At 38.9% G+C, this 23,942-nt stretch overlaps 1 protein-coding gene across 2 annotated transcripts in view; it reads right to left on the bottom strand.

Annotated features, from left to right (window-relative positions):
• The window catches only part of LCA5 (lebercilin LCA5), a 177,678-nt gene that overhangs the window by 91,605 nt on the left and 62,131 nt on the right, over positions 1-23,942 (bottom strand). Inside the window, exon 2 of one of the 2 annotated variants that reach the window (XM_089921765.1) lies at positions 7,524-7,599. The gene's annotated coding sequence lies outside the window, so the exon portion shown is untranslated. Of the gene's footprint in view, positions 1-51; positions 7,600-23,942 lie in introns of both variants that reach the window. The other variant, XM_089921763.1, reaches the window with a different exon arrangement.

The raw sequence follows: 23,942 nt of genomic DNA on the forward strand, positions 1-23,942 counted from the left end.
CCAAACCTCTCCCGCCCCTCCTCAACGCGGACGCGGCGCCCGCCTCCTTACCTTCTGTCCGCGGGGCCTCGGCGTCTGGCCGCCAAAGAGGGGATGCCAGACTCGGCTGCGGGGCGGGCGCTCAGGGGGCTGGGGTGCGGGAAGTTTGAACACGGGGCTAAGGTAGGGGCGGGGACGTCAGCTCCTGGGTTGCAACGGCGCGGCGACCTCGGCTCCAGGGTAACGGAGGGGGGGGGGCCCAGACTGCACTGCGGGACGCCCGCAGCCAATGATAAGCCCGCCCCCGGCCTCCCATTGGCTTCTGTTGTTAGAGGGCTCTTTCTATTGGCTTCAGTGGAACCGGAAGGCGGGACGATGAGTACGAGACTAGGCGGCCATTGGTTGACCGCTCTGGCTGTAGAGGCTACGGAGAGCGGCGAAGTCGTGCGCACTGAAGCTCGTAGAAGCGCGCCCGGCCCTTTAAGCTGAGCGAAGCCAGGGGCGGCCGCAGAGAGTCTAGGTCCCTGGGTGGTGGGAGGTGAATGGCGCGGGCGGAGAGGAGAGGGGTTACTTGACGTGAATTGTAGAAATAAGCCACTGCGTAGTTGAAAACATTGAAAATTGTCTCGAATCGTTTTTGGAAATCGCTTGGTTTTAAATTAGAAACAAAAAGCTAGTCGCTTCTCTGTCTTAGCACTGAAATTGCTGATTTTCAGGAGGATGTGGAATAAGTGTACTGATGCGCCTGCCTCGAAGACCTGGCTTTAGTGAAGCACGAAAGTGCCCCGAACTAGGCTTAAAAGTGATTGTTAGGTTTTGGAAGGGGTTTGAGGTGGAATGACATTTGTGGCGCATGTCAGTAACCTATTGAGAGCTGCTTTAAGGCATATTTTCCCTTCAAAAATAATTGACAGTATATATTAAATGGCATTAATTGCGGGAGGCAGGGAAGGTAAAAAGAAAATCCTCTCTGCGATGAAGTTTCAAGCCTTTCTGAGCCTTCTGATTATCAAGATGGTTTAACACCATACTCCGGTGTTCTCGCCTTTGTTAATTTCTCTAGCACTTTCATTCTGCAGAGAATCTAATTCTTGAAGGCAAAGGCGTTCTAATCAATCTTCTGACCATGAATTACGGTAATTCCGTTTCTTGCTTGACCATGTTTTCGACTTGCACTGTTTCAAACCTTTCATTTTACCCTGTCAATATATTTTACTTCAAGTTAAAGATTAACCCACCTAAACAATACCATAATTAAATACAATCGTCTCTATGCGCAATAATCGGGAGAAGATAGTAATCATCTGTTAGTTAAAAAATTAAGATGAGTAATACCAGAAACTGCACGGAAATAGCTTTTCATTAATTTGTTTAAATCTGCTAATACTCTTCATTAAACTAGTTCACTGGTTATTACTCCGTTAAAGTTAATACTATGTAGCTCAGTAAACGCATTGATGGATTACTTTTAAAGGAACTTGCTATAGAGAGTCAAAAAACATCCTGTAACTAGATTAAAAAACAAAACCAAAAAGAGTCTCTCCCCAAATAGTCAAACTGGGGTTTGCTAGCACTCAAGGAGAGCTGAGAATGAAACAGTATTTATTTAGCACTAACAGTGTGCTAGTCAGTGTAATATTCTGGCTTCATTCAGGTTCTAGACTGGTATTGTTATTCATCGTTCTACCTGAGGAAACAGATTCTGAAAGGTTAAAGGATCTACCACTAGATACTAAAGTAGTAAGTGGTGGGGTCAGGATCCAAGCCAAGGTCAGCTAAGTTCCAGGTTTCAAATTTAAGGCCTTTAATGTGTTTCACCTACAGGTTAATAGAGTTGCTGGCAAGCAAGAAAGAATTTAAAAGTTCAGGAGTCTCCACAAAATTGTCTAATTGTATGTAACACATTTTCAAGATCTTTACAATGTACAGTTTTATTCACTCTATTGTACTTGGAATAACAGTGACTATCAATTTGTTGGACCTAGGAAAAAGACCAAAAGAATTTATAAACCTACATAAGTTAAGAATCAGTTTATTGAACTAATTTTTTAAAAGGTTATCCCAAAATAGGAGATAATTTCAAATGTTTTTATGTGATTTTACATGGTTTTGATATGATTTTGATAGGGCTGGAATTTCCTAAGATTATACCATTTGCCATTTCATTTCACTATATACTACATAGAATTCTGCTTTTCAAAAAAAAAAAAGGGAAACAAAGCCAACAAAATTACATCTTTACATTTCTGCCACTTGAAATTATAAGCAACAGGAAACAGACTTATTATTTTTAAAGATTATGTTTATGAAAAAATTTATGTTAATAATTATTAAGCACTTTGGAGTTTTATTTTTATTATTTTGGGGCTTATATTGTTATTGCAATATCTCCAGATTTAACTGAATGTTAACTTTTTGCAGGACTCTGATTGCCTTGTTTAATACTATGTGGCAACAGTGATACAGATGATGTCAATTAAAATCTTCCTAGAAATGCTTACCAGTAGACTTATTCCCATTTTGCATATGCGGAAACTTAAGTGTTTGAACAACTTGTTAGAAGCTTCATAAAATTAATAGACTAGTAAGTAGACTTTCCAACTGTAGGCAATCCAGAAATTACAATGACTATAATTTAAAATGGGCATACTAGAAATAATCACAACTTAGAAAGTACACCAGCATATAATTATTCTTAGCTAAAGTTCAGTTGTCCATTTAATACAATTCTTAAAAAAAAAGAATATATATATATATATTCTTATATATTTTACCTTTTGTGATAAGTAATACAAAATTCGAAAATTCTAAATCTAACTGTTTGGTGTCCATATTGCTAGAAAATTTTAAATTTATTTATAAATTCCAGGTAAATAGTGGGTTGCCAACACATAATATTAACTTTTAAACATTATCTAATACACCAGATGTTTAAAAAAATGGAATGGCTTAGGAAAACTTGAGTAGGGTATAAAGAACAGTAAAACTGGGGACACAGAAAGTAGTCTGCTCTTATAAAAACAAATTTAGTCTAATTGATTTTTGTTATTATTTGCCTTTGCAGTACAGAAAGCTGATAATCTTTGACTATTACTTTCTTTAAAGGATAAATCTTATTTGATCACTTGATGAAATTTACAAGTTAATTATTTTGTTAGTGGAGAAAGAAATAAGGCTATTGAGATGTTTACTAGTATTTTTCTTTCATAATTGGTGAGTAAATCATTAATAGTTTCTCAATTTCTTAGAGTTTATTTGAATTTGGGGGGCTTTTGTTTTGCATAGAAAGAACTAAATCAAAAGCTGGTTTAAGCTAGTTTTTAATACATGTTTTCATATTTTGTTACTCCACAATTACATCTTTAAGTAAATTGACTTACAGATCAAATGCTGTCTCCAACGCAGTAGGACTAACGTTGAAGGAAAATGTAATTCTATTTGTATTCACATTGTTAGATCTGAAAGGGAGAATGTTAGTATAGTTTTCTTAGTAGATGATTGCCTGTTCTCAACTAAAAATAATCCACAGGAGATTCTATTAAAATCAGTGACTGTCTTTTTAATTGACAATAAATATCCTAGGTAAAGAAAAAAGTGTTTTTACTACTTTGGAGTTCTAGCATAATAGGTATTTCTCCACTGAAAACAGAAAAATGGCATAGCAGAGCTGCAATGGGAAATTTCTGAGGTAGAAACCTTCGTTCATTCATTAAATACATATTGAGTACTTGGGGAACACAGAGATGAAAAATGAGGTCCTTGTCTTCCAGCTGCCTGCTGTCTAATGAACAAGGTCATCATCAGAAGATGACCTTCTGATTGCAGGTCATCTATGTAATAAGGGCAATTATAAAGATATACCTAAGGTGCTAAGGGGACTTGGAGAAGGGACTCTTAACTCAGCCTGGTGGCCCAGATATGATTCCCAGAGGAAATAACTCTTGGATTAGAGCTTATGCCACATAAAGCTAACCAGAAATGGGAAGATAAATAAGGTAGAAATAAATCAGTATATACCCAGGCAGGGCAGTATATGCCCAGAGGCAGGGCAAATCGTTTAGTAAACATCATGGGGGAGGGCATGGGGAAAGGTAGAGCATACACTGAGAGAGGGAGTAGCGCCTTCTCTCTCCAGTGTATGGTTGGGTAGGAAGCAAAGGCTAGAGATGTTTAAATGCGTTTTTAAGCTTGTATTTAATCCCAAACACCATAGGTAGTGACTGATGAATTTTTGGACTGATATGATTTGATCTGCACTTTAGAAAGATTATCCCAGCAGGGTAAGACTAGAAGCAGAAAGGTCAGGTAAGACCTTTAAAACTTCCGGAAGGGGCTGGTAACATAGGCAAGAAATGAGGAGGGCCTGAATCAACAAATATTGATCAAGGGGTCAATATTGACCCATATCAAGTGAGCATCTTCTATTCCTGGCCCTGGGCATACAGTTTTACATACTCACTTTAATCCTTGCTGCAACCCAATTTAATCCTTACTACGACTCTGATATAGTGTTATTTTTGTTATTTGTTTGTTACAAATGAAGTCTGGGGCTGAAAGAGGCTAAGTGCTTTGCCCAGGGTTACAGTTAGGAAATAGCAGAGTAGGGGTTTAAATCCCTGTCTGACTCTAGGACCCGGGCTTTCAACCACCTGTTTTTGTGGTTTATTAATGAATTATCAAATCAATTTATGGTTTGTAACCACATTTTTTAATGGATATAGAGGAGAACAGAAAATACCAGAGTATATTGTGTACAGGAAGGATAAATATCATTTTATGAAACTTCTGTTTCAGTGATTTTTATATATCTATTATGTGGTATTACTATGTCTCAAAGTAAAAAAAAAGAAAGTTTGAAAATGACTGTACTATGTTATACTGCAATTGTAGTAGGGAGAGAAAGAAAATGGGTGTGTATTACCTATGTTATAAGTTTGGGTGACTGATTGTATGTGAGAGGGTGATGGGGAAGAAGAATCCCAGGTTGACCCCAAATTCCTGGAGAAGACGCCTGGTACCCTTCACCAAAGACGGTGAGTACAGAAGGGCAAGTATGAGATAAAGGACAGTAATAAATGGTTTGGGGACCATGTTTGAGATATCTTTGGGACATCCAGGTGAAAATGCAGACAGCATTTCTTAGGAAGTTAAACATACATTTATAATATGACCCAGTAATTTCGCCAAGGTATTTACACTAGAGATATAAAAAAAAAATTCAAAAAATACTTAATCAATAGCATTTATAGCAGCGTTATTCATATTAGGCAAAACAGGAAACAACCCAAATATCCATTAACATGAGAATAATATTTTTAAATACAGTATTATCCTTACAATGTAATGCTGGTCATCAACAGAATTAACTACTGGTCAGCATGGATGAATTTCAAAGGCATAATGTTGAGCAGAAGAAGTCAGACACAAAAGCATATATTCTGTATATTTCCACTAACTATCAGTTAAAAAACAGGCGAAGTTCATCTTAACTGGTGAATATCAGAACAGTAGACTATGGGGGTGGGGTAGGGACGGACTGGAAAGGAGTGAAAGAGTGATGTGAATATACTGTATCTTGACTGAGGAGGTAGTTAAGAGTGTTTCCTTTATCAAAACTCATGAAAATTTATAATTAAGATAGGTGTTTTTCACTGTATGTGAACTTTACCTCAATTTTTAAAAATGGCTTAGTAAAAAACAAAGAAGAATAGATTCTTTTATATGATAGAAAAATCTAGAAGTAAACCCAGCTCCAAATATGGTTGGATCCAAGTGCTCAATGTTATTGATATTAAATTTTTGTTTTCTCTTTGTCTCTTGCATGTACTTTTTTATGTCAGGCAGGCTTTCCCTGCCAAGTTTGACCACCAAAGTGCCAAACTTACATTCTATTCATCTAGCAACCCCGTAGGAAAAAGAACACCTCTTTTCTGATTGGTCCAGCAGAAATCCTGGTATTAACTCTGCTCGTACCTGAACATGAACTAATTACTGTGGCCAAGTGGCTCCTTGGGGTGGGGAGGTGGAAAGGGTATGATCAAGTCACCTGTATTTTTATGTTCACCCAGAAGAGCTGAGAGAGGTGCTTCTCCAAAGGAAAACTGGAATGCCGTTACTGGAAGAAGGAATATGGGACAAAACCAACAGATGTCCCCAAAAGTGATAATAATTTTATTCAAATAGGTTCGGATGGTCTGCTGTTTTTTAAAGTTCTTTTTAGAAAAGCACATGTAATTCTAAGATCCCCAGTCTGTAAATACAGATCAGATCAGCCAAATTTTTTTGTCCTTTGACCCCTTCTGATTTATAGTTGACCCTCCACTGTCAAAAGACTTCCCCACCAGTAATTTATGGGACTTCCTAGAGAGTGTCTCATACTTACAAACACCATTACCTTCAATGGTAGTCCTTCTTAGGAGAGACAATAGGACCACTGCCCTATCATGGTTAGTCTCTCCCCTTTCTCTCCAGAACCCAGCAGTTTCCACTGGTGGCTGTTACTGGTTCACTAAGTACCACCACTATGTCAGTGCCAAAGTTGAACTGGAATAGTGCCAGTTAAATACCTATTGTTTCTCACTTCCTAGCCTGCCTTTCTGTATTCTATTATGTGATGCTGGCATTAGGACTTAGCTATCTGCATTTCCCAGACTCCCTTGTGAGTTGGCTCACTGTCAGGTTCTGATAGCAGAAGGCATTGGGGAAAGTTTAGAAGGCAGGTGGTGAGCAGAGAGACATTCCTTCTTCGTGTCCCTGTTCCTATCAGTATTGCTCCAGCAGCAGAAGCAGTTGGCTCTAGTCTAACATGTCTTTTGCTGCTCCCAGGACTAGATACCTAGAGCTCTCTCCTCTGGGTGTAGATACCAGACCTGTGGGGCCTTCTCTCTGAGTCCCTAGGTTCTAGTGACCCCACCTCTGTGTTTATTCCTTTAATCCATACAGGTAACTGCTTTTTGCAGTTACAAATATCTGGGTTATTTTGGTGATCCTTTGTGATCTTTCAGCCTTTCAACACCTGTGTACCAGTTCCCTGTATTAAATACTCTCATTTATTTTATTTTATTTATTTATTTATTTATTTATTGCCACACAGCACGGCTTGAGGGATCTTAGTTCCCCGACCAGGGATTGAACCCACGGCCTCGGCAGTGAGAACATGAAGCCCTAACCACTGGACTGCCAGGGAATTCCCAAATACCCTCTATTTAAACCTAGTGCAGTTTCTATTTTCCCAACAGCATCCTGACCTAGTGTTCCAGAGCCAAGTTTTGGAGGTGAAAGTGATATGCCCCCTTCCCTATGTGCCACTCTCTGTTACACGGATCCCAGTTAAGTGTTTCTTGCTGTTATAGACTGAATGTTTGTGTCTCCCTGAAAATTCATATGTTGAAATCTAATCTCCAATGTAATGGTATTATGAAATGGGGCCTTTAGGAGGTGATCAGGTCATGAGGGTGGACCTCTCACAAATGGGATTATTGCTCTTATAAGAAGAGGCCAGAAAGCTAGGACTCTGCCATGTGAGGCTACAATGAGACAGCTACCTGCAAGCCAGGAAGTGGGTTCTCACCAGACACCAGATCTGCTGCCATCTTGATCTTGACTTCTTAGCTTCCAGAACTGTGAGAAATAAATTAATGTTGTTTAAGCCACCCAGTCAATGGTACAGTATTTTTGTTATAGCAGCCCACACTGACTAAGACACTCATTATGCCCAGATGTTTTACATAATTTAATGAAACAGTGCTTTCATTTCTCTTGCCTTATCATACAAACACAGTAGGGAGCTGGACTGGCATGGATTTGAGTGCTGTAGTCAGACACTACCTTCTCTGACAGCTCTTGATCAAGGTAGCTGTACTTTACCCTTTTCCCCTTGGAAAAGTTCTTTCCCAGGAGGATTCTGAGGTCTATGGCTCAAGCTGAGATCCTCACAGCATGTAAGTATAGCATCTACCATTCATACGGTTCAGTACTGAGGCTGAGTTAACAGACTCAGTGCACACACAGAATATAAATGAGAAGACTGAGTGAATGTGCTCATTATTATGTTTGTAGCCTACACTATTACTTTACCTCTCCCTGCCCCACCCTCCAAAAACATATAAACAATAACAAAGAAAAAACTCCACAAAACTTTCCAAGGAGCAACTAACACAATGGGTGACCCAACAAGCATTAAAATGCCTTGGAGTAGGATCTTAGATTTGTGTAGCATTTTCCATAGCACTTTCACAAAGATTACCTCATTTGATTTTAAAACAATCCTGAGAAATAGAAAGGGCAGATGCTTCCCACTTTCAATAGATGAGGAAACTGACCCCAAGGTTAAGTCAGATTTGTCTAATAGACCCATAATGTGAGCCACATGTTTAATTTTAAACTGTCTAGTACTCAGGCTAAAATAAGTTTTAGACAATTCATTTAACATAATATATCCGAAGTATTATCATTTTCAACATGCAATTGATATTTTAAAATTATCAATGAGATATTTCACATTTTTTTCTACTAAGACTTTGACACTTAAGTGTCTATTTTACAGTTACAACACATCTCAGACCAGCCACACTTCAAGTACTCAACAGTGGGTTGTGGCTACCCTATTGGGCAATATAGGGTTAGACTATTTACCCAAAGGCATGTAATAAGGAAGGTAGTCAGCTTCTGAAAAGGGAAATAATAGTCTGAAAACTTAAAGACCTGAATTTTAGACATGACTCAGCCTCTTACTGGTTGTGGGATAGAGGACAAGGAATTCTTCTTTTTTAAAACAAAGCAAATGGCATTAATCACTTGTCTTTACTCTGTTCCCAGTCTTCCCCTTTCCCCCATACACACATCGGAACCCTTTCCTCAAGGGAAATCTTGAATGGAAAGCCAATATTTAAAACATAAGATGTACTTCTCTGTTGAAGGAGGAATGCCAATGGGGAGGGAGGGGTACAAGTGGCTCACACCTGTTTAGCATACACACGTGTTTGTGCATACACATGCACACACACACAGAGTATCTTCTGAGGGGACTTGGATGAACCCCTTGGGCATATTTGAAACCCTTGGAGGAAATCGCCTCTAAGTTCTTCTCATTTTAAAGTCTATGATTCCATGGGTACAACTCCACTCAGGTATGGCTGACTCTTTCAGCCACTGTTTAGTTTAAGATTTAACCAAGAAAAAGAAAGTACTATTGTGAGTACAGCACAATCCACAGACATCATTATATTCGTGTTTGACTCACATTTTTAGTTTCATAGAATCGTCAATTTTCATAAATGGAAGGGGGTCTTTTTTTTTTTGGAAGGGGGTCTTTAAGATCAATTATTCAAGTGGCTTTCTGATTTTTTTTCCCATAGTAATAGAAGCTTCTTTTCAAACAGTAGGTTACACAGAAATCTAAAATATACTCTATGAGAAAAAGGAACCCTTCTACGCTGTTGACGGGAATGTAAATTGGTATAGCCACTATGGAAAACAGTATGGAGCTTCCTTATAAAACTAAAAATAGAGTTATCATATGATCCAGCAATCCCACTCCTGGGCATATATCCAGAGAAAACTACAATTTGAAAAGGTACATGCACCCCAATGTTCATGGCAGTACTATTTACAATAGCCAAGGCATGGAAACAACCCAAGTGTCCATTGACAGATGAATGATTAAAGAAGATGTGGTACATATATACAATGGAATAGTACTCAGCCATAAAAAAGAATGAAATAATGCCATTAGCAGCAACATGGATGGACCTGGAGATTATCATACTAAACGAAGTAAGCCAGACAAAGACAAATATCATATGATACCATTTATATGTGGAATCTAAAAAAAAATACAAATGAGCTTATTTACAAAACAGAAAGAGACCCACAAACATGCAAAATAAACTTATGGTTACCAAAAGGGAAGGGGGGGTGGATAAATTAGGAGGATGGGATTTACATATATACACTATTATACATAAAATAGATAATCAACAAGGACCTACTGTATAGCACAGGGAACTCTACTCAACGTTATGTAATAATCTATAAGGGGAAAGAATCTGAAAAAGAATATATATATGTATAACTGAATCAGCGTGCTGTATACCTGAAACTAACATGATATTGTAAATCAACTATACTTCAATTTTAAATAAAGGAAAAAAAATATATATATACTCTATTATAGAGTCAGGATAGCTGTGCAAAGGGGAAGTACATGTGAGGATCTCCCAAACCCCTCCCAGAAGCAGGGAGAATCCTCTCTCAAATCACCAGGGCAAACCAACACAGAATTTTAACAACCAAACTTTAAGTCCAGTTCCAACCCCTTCATCCCATGAGGAAACTGAGGTCTTGTGAGATGCTTGGAGTCCCAGGACAAGCTGGTGTCAGAGCTGTCACAGAAACCAATCAATGACCTGTGAGAGCTCGCTGGTACTGGCTCCCAAGAGCCAACTGTTAACATTTTCAGAAAGTTTGTACGCCAGCTGACATCAGGACAGTAGCTGGAGATCAGGCATGGCGAAAATATTTAAACCACAGAAACCAGCAAACGCTACAAATCAGGGCTTTCCCCAGAGAACCGGTTGTTATACCTTTATCAGCACACATCCCAACCCAGAGTTTCCAAGTCCAGGTCTTTATACGCTAGGCAGCAACCTGAGAATAAGATGCACTCATTGTCGCTTTATAGGAAACAAAATTTTAAGTTAATAAAAAATTTTAAATAGTAAAAATTGTGCCTGTTCATGAAGAAGAACTTAATACCTAGCAATTTGTCTCAATATTTACCACTTTGTATTGTCCTGTGGGTACTGGTCCCATTGAGTCTTTTCAGCTGTTATTTGGAGATTTCAGCTACTTTGGGGATTGAGGTTTTTTTGTTTTTTGTTTGTTTTGACAGAGCCGCGCAGCATGCGGGATCTTACTTCCCGGACCAGGGATCAAACCTGAGCCTCTGCGGAGTCTTAACCACTGGCCAGGCAAGTGAAACCTTTAGAACATTAGTTAAAATTAAAGTCTAAAAATAAAATAAGGAGAACAAATGAAACTATTGAAATTGCCGTTTGAGTAGCGAATGATCTGATATACCTCTTCTCAGTCTTCCTCTGGTTCTATTTCTGGCTAAGAAGGTATTTAAAGGTCATTGTAAACAACCGCTGGTCTCCAAGCTTCTCAGCTGGCCTCGTGCCTCCACCTATTTAATCCTCCCAACCGAACTTCTGATTTATCATTTTAACAATAACCCATTCCCTCTGCCTCTTCCTCCCCTCCCTTCGTGGCTTTTCTTCCAGTCCTTTGTGCCTCCGCTCTCCTCCCTGGCTTGTTTGGACATGCTTGTGATGTCAGATGCCTGTACTTGAGCTGTCCTTTTGTATCCATGGTGATGGATGAAAAGTAAGCTGCTTTGCAGTGATTTGAACTTTAATCCGTTCAAATGATGCATGCTTTATTACTCAGGTGATTTTTTTCCCCCAATACTTTTGGATCACTGAAATCTTGAATTATTAAAGAAGAATTAACATGATTTCTCTTTTCTTTCCTTCCTTTTTTTTTTTTGAACCTTTTTTCCCTCGGTAAATTCGAATAATCTTTTTGATCTCAGCAACTGCACTTTTTTCTTGATAATTAAATCAATAGGAAGATAATTCAAAAATATGATTCCAAAGGAAAAGGAATTATAAAAGATATTTAAAGTTTCTTCTCACTACATGTATATAAGGAACTTATACTAGGTTAAGTAAAGTTTGGAGAGCCTACATAACACTAGGGGAAACATGAGCAAACTGTAAAACATTTACAAAGTAGTACTGGCCAAAATGTTGGCCTCTTAATACTAGTGGCACATGAAATCACTTCAGTGGTCTACAGGTATAGTATTACATAACTGGCCTCCAATCTTTCTGAATTAAGGAAACAGAAAATCTCAGCCTGGTGGCAGTTTTTAGCACTTTGCTAATACTTGCTGATCATTTTTAAAAAAAACAGCAAATGTTGGCGAGGATGTGGAGAAAAGGGAACCCTCGCACACTGTTGGTAGGAGTGTAAATTGGTGTAGCCACTGTGGAGAACAGTATGGAGGTTTCTCAAAAAACTAAAAACAGAACTACCTTATGAGCCAGCAATTCCACTCCTGGGTATATATCCAAAGAAAACAAAAACACTAATTTGAAAAGATACACGCACCCAAATGTTCATAGCAGCATTATTTGCAATTGCCAAGATAAGGAAGCAACCTAAGTGTTCATCAACAAATGAATGGATAAAGAAGATATGGTATGTATGTACAACGGAATCCCCTCACCCATAAAAAAGAATGAAATTTTGCCATTTGCGGCAACATGGATGGACTTGGAGGGCATTATGTTAAGAGAAATAAGTCAAACAGAGAAAGACAAAAACTGTCTGATATCACTTATATGTGGAATCTAAAAATATAAACTACTGAATATAAGAAAAGGGAAACAGACTCACAGATATAGAGGACAAACTAGTGGTTTCCAGTTGGGAGAGGGAAAGGGGGTGGGGCAAGATAGGGGTAGGGGATTAAGAGGTACAAACTATTAGGTATAAAATAAGCTATAGGGATATATTGTACAACACAAGGAATATAGGCAATATTTTATAACAACTATAAATGGAGTATAACCTTTAAAAATCGTAAGCCACTATATTGTATACCTGTAACATATAATCCTGTACACCAACTATACTTCAATTAAAAAAAGAAAAAAAGAACAGAAGACAAACAAACAAAAACCCATAAAAATCTGGCACTCAATGATCAGTGTAACCAGAGGCGAGTAAGCCTTGGGGAAAACATTAATATCATATGAAATATCCAGAATAGGTAAGCTCAGAGAGACAGATAGTGGAACCGAGGTAACCAGCAGCAAAAGGGCAGGGAGAGAATGGGAGTTACTGTCTAATGGATACAGCATTTTTGTTTGAGATGATGAAAACCTTCTGGAAATAGACAATAGTGATGGTTATACATTTGAATTTACTTACTGCCACTGAACTGTACCCTTAAAATGGTAAATTTTGTATATATTTATGTGTATTTTGCTACAATTTTTAAAAATATTGCAATTCATGGCTGTTCTTATCCTTGGTGAAAGAAGTTTTAGTGAACTGGCATGGGCAGAAGCTAGTGATAGGTCACAATCTAGCATTAGAGTTTAGGGAAGCTGACGTGCACAGGATGCCCTTCCTTAAAATTCAGAGGCAAAGCAGGACACCCAGGCAAGTCCAGGCTGTGGATGAGCATCAGTAACAATGCAATTCACCATACTGGATCCTGAGATAAGAACGAGGGACCTGGCTGTGAAAGCTCAGGTAAGAAATCAGACAACAGGGAGCAACATCCCGCTTGTCCTGTTTGGCAACCTTGAACTCTATTTCTTCTTGTCAAAGGCATAGTGGCGGGCTTCCCTGGTGGCACAGTGGTTGGGAGTCCACCTGCCGATGCAGGAGACACGGGTTCGTGACCCGGTCCGGGAAGATCCCACATGCCGTGGAGCGGCTGGGCCCGTGAGCCATGGCCGCTGAGCCTGCGCATCCGGAGTCTGTGCTCTGCAACGGGAGACGCCACAGCAGGGAGAGGCCCACGTACCGCAAAAAAAAAAGGCATAGTGGCCAGTTGCCTGCTCCTAGTGACAGGACAAGAGTGGGGTTAAGGTCATGGTATCTGGACCAGGTAGAAGGTTAGGGAGAACAGGGTAGCCATTTCATAAGCTTTGGTCCAGTCTATAACACCAACATTAGTAACTGGGAGCAGACACCAGGCAGACTCTGACACTAGGACAATACCTAAGACATTTAAGAAAACCGCAAGAGTTGGATGAATTGAGAAGACTTTTCTTTTCAGATAATAAAAATTAAATAATACAAATAGTGGGGTAAAAGTTATTAAACTTGAAAGTGTCTCTAGTCTTCCCCTTACCCACTTCCTGCTTAGTGGCATGTTGCATGGGATTTTTTCCTGTTGGTCCAGAATTGTGGCTACTTCCCAAAGCTGAGATCATTCTCTAAAGAGCCATAAATAATTAGGACTCAAAACCTTCTACCAGTGCTTTTAAAAAGTATAGAAGCAGTCTTACCACTACCAACCACCACCCTAGGAAACTCCTTTCTTTGTCTTCATCTCACCAAAGGAAAGGCCTTTGGGCCTTTGGGCCTCACCAAAGGGGTGAGGGGAAGAAATCCAGGAGAACAATTCACAGGTAACTTGAAGAAGAGGAGACTAGCATCTTGCTCCCTGACTGACGCCTGCTAAGTTGCAGCCCCTTTGTGCTGCCATCGGAATAGGGCATTTGAGATGGCTTTGGGAGTATCTTCCATTGTTTATGGGGCATGCATAGAGACTAATGTCCATTTCTAGTCTAGAAATGTCTGAAGCTGAGAGTAGAAAAACCACTCCCAATAAGGCTTGAAGATACAGTATGCCTAGAAGAAGGTGAAGGCTCCTGTCCCCAATCAGTTGGCCATGATTTTAAAGGACATGGCAGGGACACCCGAAGTCTCATTATTCCAGGGAAGGAGTGGAGAGTTAGAGGAGAAGCAGAAGAGCATGGAGGCAGATGTGTGGTAGATGCACAACCCATAGAAGCTGGGAGGGCAAACAGCTGGGCGACCTGAAGGAAGTCTAGTTTGCCCTTCTCTTCCCCACAGCAACAGAGGGGACCTGCGGAAAGCTGAGCATTGCCCCAAGGGACCCACACTTCACCTGTCTAGAGACCATCTCATCCTCTGAGGCATTGGCATCGGACAAGAACACGACGAACCAGAGAGAGACAAGTGATATCTCCCCACCTGTGACCCGTGGGCCATTCACAAAAGGAGGTGGATGCTGACCACCTCCATTGTCCAGAACCAGCTGTACGGCCTCCCCTACTTCTGTTGTGTTCAGAGTTCCAGCTTCTACTGTACAAGGGAAGGAAAAGAAATTGAATCAGAAATGAGACTGAAGGTTTAAAACTAGACTATACTTCAAAACCTGAAAGTAACCACAGTGTTATGGAATCTGTCCAAGATGTTAATCTGGAATTGAACAGAGCACAGTTGAAAGCAGTGATACTGTTGTATTTTTGAATATCGAGACAGCTTAATTAACGTACAGAATCAAACTATGTACACAATTTTATACGTGATTTTTTTTACTTATAACAATTTTCTCATCATCTTAAAAAAATCTTCACATGCTCAAAAAAACTTTATAAATATTATTTATAATAGCTGCATATTTCCATTTTACAGATATGTCACAAGTTTTTAACCATAACTCTGTTGTAGGACATAGATGTTGCTTTCAAATTTGAATTATAATATTTTTTGTTCTTTTAATGTGATTATTATTATTATTTTTTTTTTTACAGTATGTGGGCCTCTCACCGCTGTGGCCCCTCCCGCCATGGAGCACAGGCTCCAGACGCGCAGTCCCAACGGCCATGGCTCACGGGCCCAGCCGCTCCGCGGCACGTGGGACCCTTCCGGACCGGGGCACGAACCCGCGTCCCCTGCATCGGCAGGCGGACTCCCAACCACTGTGCCACCAGGGAAGCCCAATGTGATTATTTTTATCATTATTAAATATCCACTGACTACCTAGTAATTCATTAGAACAGTTTGGGATATCAGTAAGCCAGCCAGGAGTTTCGATGATGTGTTTACTAAGCTGGCAGCATTACACGTTTTATCCTTCTAGTGTTTGCCAATTTGTTTGGAGCTGATGGCTGCAGTCCTACAGGATATAAGATGTCTCTGCCTTTTAGAATATAAGCACCACAAGGGTGGGTGTTTGTCACTGTTTCATCCTCTGTCGTATGCGTGGTACCTTGAACAGGGCCCAATAAGGGAAGGCGCTGAATAAGTACTTAAACATAAATTAATGTAGTTTTAAGTAGGAATGGGACGTAATTACTCCTCAATTTCCCTTCAGTTTTTGCAGGGTGCATTTATGGGAACCACATAAGAGGCGGTTAGGATAAGAATGGATCTAACAGAAGAAAATGAGAGGAGGCAGAGCCACTAGCAAAAGACAGAGAAGAAGGGGAAGAGGGAGCTTTGGGTCCTGGCATCTGAATAAATATTGACATGATCCTACGTGACGTGATCTTGTTTGTATTAAGATCTAAATTAAGTTAATTCAGTTAGTAAGATATTAGGTTTACCATAATATGGCTGAAACCACCCATTGCCATATAGGGGAAGTTATTCCTAGTGTTGCCAAGTGGTGGACTGAACATACACATTGAACTCCCTGCTCCCTGAAGTCCCAGGAAAATAACAGAAGAGCCATCACATAGATTTTTTAAAAATATTTTTGAAGATTAAAAACATAATATATCGGGCTTCCCTGGTGGCGCAGTGGTTGAGAGTCCACCTGCCGATGCAGGGGACATGGGTTTGTGCCCTGGTCCGGGAAGATCCCACGTGCCGTGGAGCAGCTGGGCCCATGAGCCATGGCCGCTGAGCCTGCGCATCCGGAGCCTGTGCTCCACAACGGGAGAGGCCACAGCAGTGAGAGGCCTGCATACTGCAAAAAAAAAAAAAACCAAAAAAACATAATATATCTCCCTGGGATGGAGATAGCTAGCAGCTGACCAGAAGTTTGCAGAAGTCCTAGAAGACAGAAACTAATTAGGATCAGACTGAAGGGGCAAAAAGAGTGAAAAACTACAGTCCAAAAGTTCATAGGTAAGAGGAGTCCTTTCCAAAGGAGGCCCAGAGAAATTCCAAGTTCAGAGGCAACACTGGCAAAAGTCAGTTCAGGATGGGGATATTATCAGTGTAACTAATTAAAGAAGTACTGAGAGGACTTCCCTGGTGGCGCAGTGGTTAAGAATCCGCCTGCCAATGCAGGGGACGTGGGTTCGATCCCTGGTCCGGGAAGATCCCACATGCCACGGAGCAGCTAAGCCCGTGCGCCACAACTACTGAGCCTGCGCTCCAGAGCTCGTGAGCCACAACTACTGAACCCCTAGAGCCTGTGCTCTGCCACAAGAGAAGCCACCGCAATGAGAAGCCCATGCACTGCAACGAAGAGTAGCCCCCGCTCACTGCAATTAGAGAAAGCCCGCGCACAGCAACGAAAACCCAATGCAGCCAAAGATAAAAATAAATAAATAAATTTAAAAATAAATAAATAAGAAGTACTAAGACTGTTGGGTCCTCCCCACTCCCTTTTCCCTCTCTTTCCCCTGGGTTTATATATCCAAACTCAACCTATAAACACAGCATGGAAGATCTCCTTAAAGCCACGAGACAATATCAACATTATAAATGTGAACAATTTAAAATATTTAACAAACTCAGGAAGGACAAAGGCAGAGTATCCGTAGGTGTTCAATTTCCTCATCTTTCATGACAAGTTGATGAATACTACCTACAATTAATAAGTCAAGAAATACAAGTGATGCTGTACACCTGGAACTAACACAACATTGTAAATCAACTATACTTCAATTAAAAAAATTTGTTTTTAAATTTTAAATAAAAAAATAAATAAAAGAAATAGAAGTGAAATGTATTATTTGAGGTTAAGGAGAAACCACCACAAACAAACAAAAATCCCTTACAAACAGTGAGTGGACTACTGATGAAAATGATTATCCCCAGGAAGTGACACTTGGCATAGGAGGTGGGGGGAGTGGCAAGGAGTCTCAGAGAAGTTTGTATAATTTAAAAGGTTTTCTAAGTTTTTATATTGCTTTAATAAAAACAAATGTTTAAATGCTTAGTAAGAGGAAAACAGCAAAAATACACTAAACTGTTAATAGTGGTTGTTTTTGAATGATAAGAATTATGGACAATTTTGGATTTTCTACAATTCTACATTCCCCAAGCATCCTATCTCTATTTCTTCTGTCATAGAAAAAAAAATCATTATTAGGAAAATGTCATGCCTACCGTATAGCACAGGGAACTATACTCAATATTTTATAATAACCTACAAGGAAAAAGAATCTGAAAAAGAATAGAGATATATATATGTATAACTGAATCACTGTGCTGCACACCTAAAACTAATACAACATTGTAAATCAACTATACTTCAATAAAAAATAAAATTAAAAAAATTTTAATAAAAATTTTAATTAAAAATAAATTTTTAAAAAATTTAAGGATAAGAAAAAAATAGGCTCTCAAAACACACACACACAAAGTAATGACCATGAGCTTGCTGTAAAGTATTATACATTCAGATAAAGAATTTAAAATAACATGTATCTGAAGGGAGGAGGCCAAGAGGGAAGGCTGGACTTTGCAACTACTGGTAGCTGGAAGAGGCAAACACTGGACCTGAAGAGAGGAGGCTGGCACTGGTTTCAGAAAGGAATGATTTCCGCACGTACACAAAATGGAGGGTGTGACCAGCCATGGGTTTATTGAGCCACTCCTGGATTTTCCCCCACTGAGATCCTCTGCTTCTCTAGATTTTTCTGTAGGATGAGACATGCATATCCATTTCCCCCCCTTATTTAAAACAACCAAGAGAAAAACCTGACCACTGCAGAGCCCACCAATGAGACCTTCCCCATTAGGACATACTCTTCCTGGAGCTGCTGCTTCCTGCTTTTGCACTGGCTGGTCCTGTCTCACACAAACCGGACATGATCTTACAGAGTTAGCTCCACGACCACCTGACGGCTGTTCCTACAAGTGGTCAAGTCAAGACCATGCAGGCTAAGGTCTTCTATGGGATGGTCACCACATATGGTGTGGTTAATGCAGAATATTATCAGAAAGTAACTGATTACCATAGTGGGTGCCTTTTCTAGCAGTTTCCATGCTGGCACAACTATCAGTGCCTCCAGCAAACCTGTCTTACTGGGACTTCAATGTCATGACCATGGCGTCTATCTCTGAGCCTTTCTTTTAATACTTTTTCTGCCAGTGTCCCAGAAGAGCATATTCTTTCATGCAATATCCAGCAAAGATTTTCTACAAAAGTCAGTAGTCAAAGATGCAGTGTTAATTGAACATCAAAAGGGAAGCATGCCAGCCTACTACAAAGAGGCCCTTTAGAAATATCTATCATTTCAAGGCACCCTGATGAAGGCCAATTGAGAATATTTTTGCAATGTTTCAAAATTTGGACTGTTACGTTTTTCCCCCATTGCCAAGACTTTATTTATTTTTAATTTTTTAATTAAGGTATAGTTGATGTACAACATTATGTAAGTTTCAGGTGTACAACATAGTGATTCACAATTTTTAAAGGTTTTTCTCCATTTATAGTTTATAAAATAATGGGGACTGTTACTTTTTTGAAGGACATTTTTACTGATCCTATGGTGTGCTTTTTTCATCGCAGGCTATAAAGAGATTTTAAATTATGTGCAAGTTCTGAGGAGTTACAAAGCCTCACCCCTCAAATGTTTTGCTATATAATGGAGCAGTAGAAGCTATTGAAATATTAAGGGAGTCATGGCTACCTTCTCAGTGGTTTATCTAAATGTCAGCTGGGATTCTTTTGGCGAAGATCTTGCTTCTCAAAGTGGAGTCCACAAACAAGCAGTGTCAGTATCTCTGTACATCACTTAGAATCTCAGGCTCCACCCCAGACCTACAGAATAAAAACCTTCATCCAGGTGATTTGTACGCACAGTAAAGTTTGAAAAGTACTGGTTTAGGAGAATCCAAGGCTGCTTTGGGAATGTTCTCAGCTGTCAAAACAGACGATCTACATCTATGTATTTTACGACTAACTTCTGAGCGTGCTCTAATGGTTATTTGATATTTAAAATAGGTTACATGATTCTCATAATGATTGCAGTATTTCAGATTGCAGCTACTCTAAGCGTGAGATGCTATGCCAAAAGATTTGCAATCAACCCCTCATTGCCTTGGTGATTCAGACTCTTAATTGTGCTGCAGTAGACCAGAGAGACTCTCATCTCCCAAAGAGTATTCAGTTTGGGTATGGAAGCCACTTCTCAGTCACTGCTGGAATTTTCCTTTGAGAAGCATTTATAGAGTCTAAACAACCAAGTAAAGAAAGAAAAGATGGAGTTCATAGCTGATGCAAGTCAAGCAACAAAGTTCTAGTTTTACCATCTAATCTGCCATGGCCTCTGAGTTCATACCTGCCAGTCCCAATGTTTCTCTGATCAAAATTACAGAATGTTGAGGAAGATGGTGTTTGTATGTTTTCTTACACGTGGAAATATTTTGCAAGACTGGGTTCTAACGAATCTCTTCAAAATCACAACAAAACCTCAGTTTTAGACAAGATACACACATGTTCAGAGGAACCGAGTGCAAAAGAAAAAGTTGACCATCTAAATAAAGATAATCCGGGCTTCCCTGGTGGCGCAGTGGTTGAGAGTCCACCTGCTGATGCAGGGGACGCGGGTTCATGCCCCGGTCCGGGAAGATCCCACATGCCGCGGAGCGGCTGGGCCCGTGAGCCATGGCCGCTGAACATGCGCGTCCGGAGCCTGTGCTCCGCAACGGGAGAGGCCACAACAGTGAGAGGCCCGCGTACGGCAAAAAAAAAAAAAAAAAAAAAGCTAATCCATACTTGTGGCCCAGTGAAAAGAAGGGACCCAAAAATTCAGTGTATGTTTTGGTTTGTTTGGTTTTTTTTTTTTACCACGTGGACAAACATGCAAACATGATATATCAAAAATAAGAAGGGTGACTTTTGCAGCCATGATGAACAGAAACCATCAGAATACCAAAGATCCTGGATGACTTAATCTTGTAACACGGAGCCATTTTCCTTCCTCTTCCATTAAGTTTCTTTGATAATGAACAGGTTTCTGAGAAAATTATAAGGTCTGGTCCCATTTTTAAAGGACTTTTCTTCATTCTGAAGAAATGCTACAGTTATTGTTCAGAAGCTATTATTTATCATGCATTTCTTAAAGGTCATTTTAAATTATGTGGTCAATTAAGCTGTGTTGAGCTCATGAGTATAATTTTCAATGGCCTTTGAAGAGGCAAATGACCTGTCTTTCCCTCTTATTTTTCCTGTTGTGACCATAGGAGGTATATTAATACCGTGTCATTATGATAGCTGTCTAATGTATAACAAAAAATTAAATAGGAGTTTCTGGAAGTGTCTAGAAGCTTTTTGTATATAAGAAATTCCAGGGGTGGGAGAGAGACAAAATTTTTAAATCACAAAATTTGTGCTAAGGACATAATATGTGGAAAAATATTAATAGAGCCTTTCTAATCTTCTTTTGACAAGTTCTACTGACAGGCATTTGAGAATTCTTGTTTCTGGAGTATTCTTTGAAATTCAATAGAGGATTTATTGAGGAGTCTGCAACAGGGAATAAAGAATGCTGACTTGAATTTTGTAAGTCAAATGTACTTTCCTCTCAATCCTAAAATTCAGTCCATCAGAGTATAAGTCAAAAATATAAAATGGAATAACTTTCCTACTGCAGTGTGGTGTGGTCAACAGCACAGACTTTGAGGTCAGAGGTCAGAGAAACTTGGCTCTGTCACTCAGAAGCTGCAAACTGGGGCAAGTTACCCAAATGCTCTTAAGTTTTAGCTTCCTTACTTGTAAAATGGAAACCAAAATGTTCACTTCCTCAGACTTTTTTGAAAATTAAATAACATAATTGTTTAGTAAACCCCAAGTAAACTTCAGTGAACATAGGTATTATTATATTTTTATTAGGTACCTGGCAATATCTAGTTGGACAATGAAAGAGATAGATATTATTATATAGATAAATATTGTTATTACAGATATTGTTATCAGATATCTACCAATATCTGGCTAGATAATGTAAAAGACAAGATAGTTCATTCACAATAGTTACATTTCATGACCTACATAAAGAAAAAGCTAAAAATATACCATGTCCCTGGAAAGGAAAACTGAATAATTTAAAGGTGTCAAATCATCCCAAATTGATTTATAGGCTCACTGATAGTCCAAAACCATTTAAAAATTTTTTTCAAAAGGATCTTAAAACATATTTAGATGAATAAACATGCAAAGTAAGTTTAAAAATGAAAAATAATAATTAGGAGAAATATAACATGTTCAAACATTAAAATGTTAGAGTCCTACCACAATTTTTATAATAGTACTAACACAAATTAAAATATATGATAAGGAAAACTTCTCAAATCAGAAAAAAGAAAGAGGGGCTTCCCTGGTGGCGCAGTGGTTGAGAGTCTGCCTGCCGATGCAGGGGACACGGGTTCGTGCCCTGGTCTGGGAAGATCCCACATGCCGCGGAGCGGCTGGGCCCGTGAGCCGTGGCCGCTGAGGCTGTGTGTCCGGAGCCTGTGCTCCGCAGCGGGAGAGGCCACAACAGTGAGAGGCCCGCGTACCGCAAAAAAAAAAAAAAGAATTATTCATTAAATGACTCTAGGGAAAGTCACGGGCTTAGAGATCATTATTTATAACCCATACCTTATACTATTTCATTAAATGCATATCAAATGAATTTACGAATTAAATGTAAAATTCAAAATATAAAAAGCAAGCATAAAACGAAATATTTATCAGATTTCTGCAAGGAGGAAGCTTTCTAAAATTAAAAATAGTGAAACAAGTCTCCAGTAAACGTATAAACAAAAGATATGAATAGACAGTTGCCCTAAGAGAAATTAATGCATGTTAGAAATATAGAAAAGTCTAACGTCATTAGAAGGCTTTAAAATTTTTTCAGAATGAAATGATTAAATCCAAGTAGATTCTATTTTCACCCCTCCACTTATTTCTTATTTCAAGAATAAAAATACTGAATGCTGGTAAGGAGGTATTAAAACAGGCACTCTCAGGCTCTCTGGTAGTATAAACTGGTTTAAACCATTTTGTTAGTAGTACATCAAAAATCTTAAAATGACTGTATCTCTCAACTCAATAATTCCACTTTTAGAATTATTCTCCTTGAAGAAATTCCTATATACAAAACTTGTAATGCGCAAATGTACAATAATCACAAAAATATTTTAAAAAGAAAATTGAAGATACCATAAATAGTAATGTGATTAAATATCATGGTATATGATTAAACTTTGGAAACATTAAAAATGTAAAATTTACAATGAGGAGAGGAAATAATATGATAATTTTTAAAAAGAAACAAACTTCAATACAAAAGCATAATAAATGTGCAAAAATATTAACTGTTTTTGGATGATGGAACTACTGGAATTTTCTGTATTTGTTTTTTTTAATATATGTTCTGATTTGTCTATTATGAACATGTTTAACTTTTATGATTAGAAAAAGATAAAGTACTTTTGAAAACTCAGAAAGTAACATATTTGTTTTTATAACAATTCATGCTTTTCTGCCTATGTGAGAAATATATAAAATAACAATTGCCAATTTATATTTCTTCCCGGGCCACATGCATAATTATAGACTCCTAGGTGTCCAAGTAGAATGCTATTATATACATTGCATTAAACTTTGATTAAAAAACATGATTTGGGGCTTCCCTGGTGGCACAGTGGTTGAGAGTCTGCCTGCCGATGCAGGGGACGCGGGTTCGTGCCCCGGTCTGGGAGGATCCCACATGCCGCGGAGCGGCTGGGCCCGTGAGCCATGGCCGCTGGGCCTGCGCGTCCAGAGCCTGTGCTCCGCAGCGGGAGAGGCCACGGCAGTGAGAGGCCCGCGTACCGCAAAAACAAAACAAAACAAAAAAACACATGATTTGTTTGTTTAATCAGCAGATATAAAAGAGTACCTGCAATTTATATTTATAATATTTTATAGATAACTTCAAAATTAAATCATGATAAATAAGATGATTGGGAAAAGAAGATACACAGAATTATAATGTGAGCCACATTTTAATTTTTATTAAAATTAATACCTATTTAATTTTTTTTCCTTTTTAGTTCATGATCACTTTAGTGGTTCGTGACACGAAAAATTAAAATTGATGACTATGGAGAAGATGTTGAGTTTTCCAAATTATTAGTTTTCCAAAATATAAAAGGTTTAAAATTCTTATTGAGCAACAAAAAGCATCCAGCAAAGATTT

Source organism: Delphinapterus leucas, chromosome 12, assembly GCF_059928025.1.
Source record: "Delphinapterus leucas isolate spDelLeu-1000000601 "Yukka" chromosome 12, BTC_Dleu_Yukka2, whole genome shotgun sequence".
Classification (NCBI taxonomy): Eukaryota; Metazoa; Chordata; class Mammalia; order Artiodactyla; family Monodontidae; genus Delphinapterus; species Delphinapterus leucas.